We start from the raw sequence: 8,500 nt of genomic DNA on the forward strand, positions 1-8,500 counted from the left end.
AGAACAGCGACGCCACTGCTGGGTTTTATATTGCAGTTTCATACACATTTCTGATACACACGGTGCATTGGCGGGGGGCTGTCTTGTGATTGGCTGGTTTTCGCGCGTGGGCGGGGCCAAACGGAATCGTCTGGAAGCTCCGCCAGACATGCCCAGACATGCCGAGCACGGCCCAGAGACCTCGCTTGTTTAAAACTTAAATGGACCACACCTGGGAAGCAGCATCTAGACGTCATGGACTTAGTAGAGGATTAAATACATACAGGTAAGATTTATATTCGTAAATATAATTTCCTTTTTGCAAGAAATGACTGTGAAATGCTATAGCCTATATTTACAAGCATGTGCCATGTTAGCTGAGCTAGCTTGATTGGCTATCAACATGTGCTGCTCATTAAGCCTCAGGCTAAAGCTGTGGAGGACAGCAGGTAGAGATGAGGACAGAAGCAACATTGCCCAGCAGTTCAGATTTGGTAGTTTTGTTTTTAAAATGAAAGCTAGCTAGGTTAAGTTGAGCTGTGGCTGCCGGCATGGCTTAACAAGCAGGGACGTAGCCACATGCCCTGCTCGTTAAGCCTCGTTTAGCATTTACGTGAAGTGGATGCCTGCAGAGAGGACAGGAGAGGAGGACTAGAAAGCAGCCAGTTGTCAGCTCGTTTTTTTTGGAATTGGAACAAAAAAGAACTAAGAGGATATATTGATATCATCTTTGGTTTTCCTGTTCTGTAAGTACTAAGTTGATTAACAAGTTTATGTAACTGTCTGTCTGTATCCACCTGTAGCTTTTGTAATAGCTGAGGTCTGGACCTGGAAGCCTTAACTTTTAGACACAGACATTGTGTTTATTTTAGAGAATTTAATATTTTCTTAGTAGCCCAACATTATTTTGCATAAATATGAAGTTGCAGTGACACAGGAAGGCTGGAAGATATATCATTAATAGGAGTACTTTCAGGCCATTTAATAAATGTAATGTGTTTATGATGTTCTGTTAGTGTACTAAATCTATAAGATAAAAACAATTGGTACCCATAGTAACCCACCACAATGATCAATATACAAAATATGAGGGGAAACAGACCTGACAGGTATCTGGTGCAGTGTGTAGAGTGTTATTTCAAAGAAAAATGTTAAAAACAGTGTTAGCTGAGGACAGAGGCAGTAGTAACTTGTAGAGGGGAGGGGACTGCCTTTTCTCTTGTAGTTTTACATACTTTTGACCATTATTTGACCAGTCAGGTGCATGTTAATTATTTGAATAATTCTAAAACAGATCTAATGCCAGAAGCATCACAGTGATAACATTTCATGCCCTGGTTCTTTTTAATGTCATTATAATCTGTAATTCATATTGACCAAAGAAACCAAATTTAAAAGTACTTTGAACCCCGAAACACACTATTAATTCCATTACTGTCACATGAAGAAAGAAAAAATGTAGAGAGTATGATATAATTTAAGATTTTATCTTGGGAAAACTAAACACAGCTCCTGTTAGTTAAACATTTTTTTTCTTGCTACCTGTCTGTTATTTTTGGATGATAACACTGAGCAACAAGATCTATGAAGCCTACTAGAGATTCGCTCAATTTGGTTTTTGACTAGAGAGATTATGTGGTCAGTGACTTTCTACACCATCAGAAAACAAAATCAGTTGGAGGTAGGATGAAGTTTAATCTGAATGTGGTCTGGAGATTAAAGCAACTGTCATCCTCCCCTGTTATGTAGTACAGACTCCCACCAGCCTGTTACTTTATGAGAAAGATGTTACACTTTTTAATGTATTGTTAAAAGAATCAATACAATATGATACCACCTTCCCAGCACACCATAGCAAAGATGATACTGACCATTACATACTGGTTGAACAAAAACAATAAAGTCATTAAATGCTGTGTTCTTGGAGTATAGTTTTCATAGTCCCCGGTCTACAATATGTTTTTTTTTTTTTTTTCCATTTTACAGGCACTTGATGACGAAATGGCTCCAAAGATTTGTGGTGCCACAAATCCCCCATCCACAATTGATGATACTGAAGAGGTATGTCTTCACAAAAGATAGATTTTTATAAATATCTTGCTCTTATTGTTAATATCTTAGAAAAGTTGTCAGTGAGTTACAAAGCAAGCTTCTCCTCTGTCTGTCAACAGTAGAATGGTTCATTCAGATGCCAAATATCCTCTCTAGTGTACATTCCCAGGACTTTCTCTTTATTGTCCTTTGTCTCTGTTTCATCTTCTACAGCTGACCACTGAGAGCAAGTGCATCCATACAGCCGTCAGCCACCCAAATCAGACCAGTCCAGAGCTCGGCCCCTCTCATCAAGGTTGGACAGGTAAATTAAATCTGATGTCCAACTTAGTGAAGTTATTTGTGGTAAAATGTTAACTCTACCAACCTATTTCAACCTATTTCAATGTGTGTGTGTATGTGTTTGTGTGCAGTCGCCTGAGTAGAACATGCCTTATGTGGACAGTGTTGAGTAGAACATGCTTTATGTGGACAATGAAATGGAAGGACATTGTCTGAACATGCTTTTCAAGCTTCAGTCAGTATATTATCTGAGTGTATGTGTATCAAACGGTGAACCCCACCCAAATATGACTTGGGAGGACCATACTGTTTAGAGGGTCATGTCATCAGACTTTGGTTTTTAAGAACAATTGGACTGCCTGCATTTGATTTATATGTTGGTTTAATTTGAATGATACGTTGTTTAGGTACATCTAGTGGATGAGGCACCCACTCAACAGCACTGATGAAAATTCATGACAAGATGTAATTTAAAAAGAATCCTAGCAAATCTAAGAACTATAAAAGGACTACAAAGTCACTCAGTGTAAAAGCTTACGCCCCTTATTCTAGAAGTGCGATCATTCTAGCAAGTGGGCTGGCAATAGATAAACAAGTAAACAAATGCTGTATTCATCAGAGTATAGTTTTCATAGTCTACAGACTGTAGTCATGTGGCCTATTCAGTAACTAGAGAACCATTTTGGGAGAATACATGTTTTCCACAAAACACTCACAGAAATACAGCCATTATATCTTTTCACAGAATGCTACACAGGGAACATCTTGTCTTCAAGATATTTATGATAATATATATATTATTTTTTTCCATTTTACAGGCCCTTGATGACAAATTGGCTCCAAACGGTTTGTGCGCACAAAATCCCCATCCACAATTGATGATACTGAAGAGGTATGTCTTCCAAAAGATAGATTTTTATAAATATCTTGCTCTTATTGTTAATATCTTAGAAAAGTTGACAGTGAGTTACAAAGCAAGCTTCAGCTTCTCCTCTGTCTGTCAACAGTAGAATGGTTCATTCAGATGCCAAATATCCTCTCTAGTGTACATTCCCAGGACTTTCTCTTTATTGTCCTTTGTCTCTGTTTCATCTTCTACAGCTGACCACTGAGAGCAAGTGCATCCATACAGCTGTCAGCCACCCAAATCAGACCAGTCCAGAGCTCGGCCCTCTCACCAAGGTTGGACAGTTAAATTAAATCTGATGATCAACTTAGTGAAGTTATTTGTGGTAAAATGTTAACTCTACCAACCTATTTCAACATATTTCAATGTGTGCGTGTATGTGTTTGTGTGCAGTCGCCTGAGTAGAACATGCCTTATGTGGACAATGTTGAGTAGAACATGCTTTATGTGGACAATGAAATGGAAGGACATTGTCTGAACATGCTTTTTCAAGCTTTAGTCAGTATATTATCTGAGTGTATGTGTATCAAACAGTGAACCCCACCCAAATATGACTTGGGAGGACCATACTGTTTAGAGGGTCATGTCATCAGACTTTGGTTTTTAAGAACAATTGGACTGCCTGCATTTGATTTATATGTTGGTTTAATGTGAATGATACGTTGTTTAGGTACATCTAGTGGATGAGCACCCACTCAACAGCACTGATGAAAATTCATGACAAGATGTCATTTAAAAAGAATCCTAGCAAATCTAAGAACTATAAAAGGACTACAAAGTCACTCAGTGTAAAAGCTTACAGCCCCTTATTCTAGAAGTGCGATCATTCTAGCAAGTGGGCTGGCAATAGATAAACAACGAAGTAAACAAATGCTGTATTCATCAGAGTATAGTTTTCATAGTCTACAGACTGTAGTCATGTGGCCTATTCAGTAACTAGAGAACCATTTTGGGAGAATACATGTTTTCCACAAAACACTCACAGAAATACAGCCATTATATCTTTTCACAGAATGCTACACAGGGAACATCTTGTCTTCAAGATATTTATGATAATATATATATTATTTTTTCCATTTTACAGGCCCTTGATGACAAATTGGCTCCAAACATTTGTGGTGCCACAAATCCCCCATCCACAATTGATGATACTGAAGAGGTATGTCTTCACAAAAGATAGATTTTTATAAATATCTTGCTCTTATTGTTAATATCTTAGAAAAGTTGTCAGTGAGTTTCAAAGCAATGTTTTCCTCTGTCTTTCTGTCAACAGTAGAATGGTTTCTTTTTTTTATTCAGATGCCAAATATCCTCTCTAGTGTACATTCCCAGGACTTTCTCTTTATTGTCCTTTGTCTCTGTTTCATCTTCTCCGCCCACCCTAAAGCTGACCCCCGAGAGCAAGTGCATCCATACAGCCGTCAGCCACCCAAATCAGACCAGTCCAGAGGCTCGGCCCTCTCACCAAGGTTGGACAGTTAAATTAAATCTGATGATCAACTTAGTGAAGTTATTTGTGGTAAAATGTTAACTCTACCAACCTATTTCAACCTATTTCATATGTGTCGTGTATGTGTGTTTGTGTGCAGTCGCCTGAGTAGAACATGCCTTATGTGGACAGTGTTGAGTAGAACATGCTTTATGTGGACAATGAAATGGAAGGACATTGTCTGAACATGCTTTTTCAAGCTTCAGTCAGTATATTATCTGAGTGTATGTGTATCAAACGGTGAACCCCACCCAAATATGACTTGGGAGGACCATACTGTTTAGAGGGTCATGTCATCAGACTTTGGTTTTTAAGAACAATTGGACTGCCTGCATTTGATTTATATGTTGGTTTAATTTGAATGATACGTTGTTTAGGTACATCTAGTGGATGAGCACCCACTCAACAGCACTGATGAAAATTCATGACAAGATGTCATTTAAAAAGAATCCTAGCAAATCTAAGAACTATAAAAGGACTAAAATTTAACCCAGTGTAAAGCTTACAGCCCCTTTTTCTAGAAGTGCCGATCATTCTAGCAAGTGGGCTGGCAATAGATAAACAACGAAGTAAACAAATGCTGTATTCATCAGAGTATAGTTTTCATAGTCTACAGACTGTAGTCATGTGGCCTGTTCAGTGACTAGAGAACCGTTTTGGGAGACTACATGTTTTCGACAAAACACTCACAGAAATACAGCCATTATATCTTTTCACAGAATGCTACACAGGGAACATCTTGTCTTCAAGATATTTATGATATATATATATATTATTTTTTTTTCTCCATTTTACAGGCCCTTGATGACGACATGGCTCCAAAGATTTGTGGTGCCACAAATCCCCCATCCACAATTGATGATACTGAAGAGGTATGTCTTCACAAAAGATAGATTTTTATAAATATCTTGCTCTTATTGTTAATATCTTAGAAAAGTTGTCAGTGAGTTTCAAAGCAATGTTTTCCTCTGTCTTTCTGTCAACAGTAGAATGGTTTCTTTTTTTTATTCAGATGCCAAATATCCTCTCTAGTGTACATTCCCAGGACTTTCTCTTTATTGTCCTTTGTCTCTGTTTCATCTTCTACAGCTGACCACTGAGAGCAAGTGCATCCATACGGCCGTCAGCCACCCAAATCAGACCAGTCCAGAGCTCGGCCCTCTCACCAAGGTTGGACAGTTAAATTAAATCTGATGTCCAACTTAGTGAAGTTATTTGTGGTAAAATGTTAACTCTACCAACCTATTTCAACCTATTTCAATGTGTGTGTGTATGTGTTTGTGTGCAGTCGCCTGAGTAGAACATGCCTTATGTGGACAATGTTGAGTAGAACATGCTTTATGTGGACAATGAAATGGAAGGACATTGTCTGAACATGCTTTTTCAAGCTTCAGTCAGTATAATATCTGAGTGTATGTGTATCAAACGGTGAACCGCACCCAAATATGACTTGGGAGGACCAAACTATTTAGAGGGTCATGTCACCAGAGGTGTCGCTTTGGTTTTTAAAGGGGGTGATAGAATGCAAAACTGATTTTACCTTGTCATAGTTGAATAATGACAGTTTAGTGGGTAACTAGAACATACATAGAACATCTAAATCCCATTGACACCTCTTTTCTCTGCAAATCTCACTATTTGAAACTGCCTCTGAAAACAAGCGAGATCTCAACGAGCCCCATAGGTGACATAGTCAACTATTGCGGCTCCTCCTCATTTGGCTCTAGTCTCTCTCTTTGTCATGCCCCAACATTTACATAGGCTACACAATTGACCTGAGATCAGTTAGTCTTCTGAATCTAGGTCGTGCAGATCTCAGAAATTGTATACATTGTTTATATGCTATTTTACCATTAAATTCACTTCTGAGACTTTTTTATGCGAGAAATCATGTGTAGAGGTCACATATGGGCCGTTTTACGAGAATTTATGTCTAATTGCAAATTTTGTCCGACTGTGTCGGAGTTCAGAGGCTGGTGCTGCCTGTGTAGCTGCCTCGCCGCCTGGCCTGCCTTCCTTCACACACCTGCTGTGAGATACTTGGAGCTCAGTCACGTCTGGCAGCCCGCAGCACTCCATACCCGTGCAAAGTCACCCTTTTGGGCTAATGGACTACGAAACAGTGCTGCTCTGACAGAGCTCCAGGGCCTCCAACTCCCCTCTTCCGGCTAGCTAAATGCCCGGTGTATGTGAGTGAAAGCGCGGTCAGCGAGCTTGTTACGCCAGCAATCTTTTACCACAGGTTTCAGTTAATATTTTAATGTGTGTAATTATAATGTGTTGAGTTATTTAAACAAACGATTGGGGAAATAAACGCCGCTTGTCCGTGAGTCTCATTGATAGAGCCTGCGGCTGGATGGAGCTCTATCAATGAGAGCTAGCTAGCCTCCTCTTAGAATTCCTCTGGAATTCACAAAAATTCATTAACTTGAAATCTGACACAGTTGTTAGCTTTATAAGACATTTAGTTAGATGTTGTGTAAGTGGCGTGACGAAATTCAAACTGTAAATATACTTGAATTAAGGCGAAAGAAACTAACTATCCGTGATTTGTAGCTAGGATTGAAAGGACAGTCACAGATACGAAACACCTAGTTAGTCTTCACAAATATTAACTTGAAATCGGACACCGTTGTTAGGTTTATAAGACATTTAGTTAGATGTTGTATAAGTGGCGTGACATGTGTGTAACATGTGGTAAGAGATTGCTGGTGTAACAAGCTCGCTGACCGTGCTCTCACTCTCACACAACGGGCCATTTAGCTAGCAGGAAGAGAGGAGCTGCAGGCCCTGGAGCTCTGTCAGGGCAGCGGTGTTGGTAGTCCCTGCTGTGGGCTGCCAGCCGTGACCGAGCTCCAAGCACTCATAGCAGGCCGGGGTCTGTGAAGGAAGGCAGGCCGGGGTCTGTGAAGGAAGGCAGGCCGGGGTCTGTGAAGGAAGGCAGGCCGGGGTCTGTGAAGGAAGGCAGGCCGGGGTCTGTGAAGGAAGGCAGGCCGGGGTCTGTGAAGGAAGGCGGCCGGGTCTGTGAAGGAAGGCAGGCTGGGCGGGGGCAGCACCGGCGCGAGGCAGCGCCGCGGCTGAACTCCGACACACAGTCTTACCAAATTTGCAATTAGCCATCAAAAACGGCCCATATTTGAGCTTTATATAGTTAATTTCTCGCTTAAAAAAGAAGTGAATTTAATAACTAAATATCCCGATAAACAATGTATAACTTTGCAATGAGACCTGCTGTCTAGTCTCCCATGTGTTTCTATGTAGTTTGCTCAAACCAATCAGCGCGTAGCTCATTCTGAATATTCATTAGCATACCATATTTGGAAGAAAAGCTCTTGTTCCAAATAGAGCCATATTCACAGGGTAGTTAAGGGCCTAATAAAATAGCATTCAGGCAGCAGTTTTCCAGCCCAACCAATGTTACATACCCATTAGGAGACCTTAAGGAACAGTGTAAAATATATATCATCATTCTATCCACCACCTTAAGAGCACTTGGACTGCCACAAGATTTGATCTGTATGTTGGTTTAATGTAGATGAGTAAGTTGTTTGGTTACAGGTAATGGATAGGCACCTGTAGTTATACTGGGCTACAACAAGTCAGCTCTCTAGCACTGGGGCTAACTACAAATTCCCCATCTACTGAATTAAAAAATGCTGAAGAGGTATATCTTCATTTAGGATATGCTATAAATAAATAGCATTATAAATAAGATCGCTATGAATAATACATAGAATACAATGCAATAAAGGGGAATTGTATGTATGAGGAATTAAATTAAATGTAAAAGA

At 39.8% G+C, this 8,500-nt stretch overlaps 1 protein-coding gene and 2 long non-coding RNA genes across 4 annotated transcripts in view; 2 read left to right on the plus strand and 1 right to left on the minus strand.

The window, feature by feature from the left end:
* The window catches only part of asap2b (ArfGAP with SH3 domain, ankyrin repeat and PH domain 2b), a 64,830-nt gene that overhangs the window by 36,381 nt on the left and 19,949 nt on the right, over window positions 1-8,500 (minus strand). The window lies entirely within an intron of this gene.
* LOC120546688 lies at window positions 167-2,315 on the plus strand. The gene is made up of 3 exons (XR_005636915.1): window positions 167-265; window positions 1,966-2,040; window positions 2,245-2,315. It is a non-coding gene; the product is annotated as an uncharacterized LOC120546688 (long non-coding RNA).
* LOC120546687 lies at window positions 3,177-5,827 on the plus strand. The gene is made up of 4 exons (XR_005636914.1): window positions 3,177-3,205; window positions 3,415-3,495; window positions 4,305-4,379; window positions 5,799-5,827. It is a non-coding gene; the product is annotated as an uncharacterized LOC120546687 (long non-coding RNA).

This window comes from Perca fluviatilis, chromosome 18, assembly GCF_010015445.1.
Source record: "Perca fluviatilis chromosome 18, GENO_Pfluv_1.0, whole genome shotgun sequence".
In the NCBI taxonomy this organism is placed as follows: domain Eukaryota; kingdom Metazoa; phylum Chordata; class Actinopteri; order Perciformes; family Percidae; genus Perca; species Perca fluviatilis.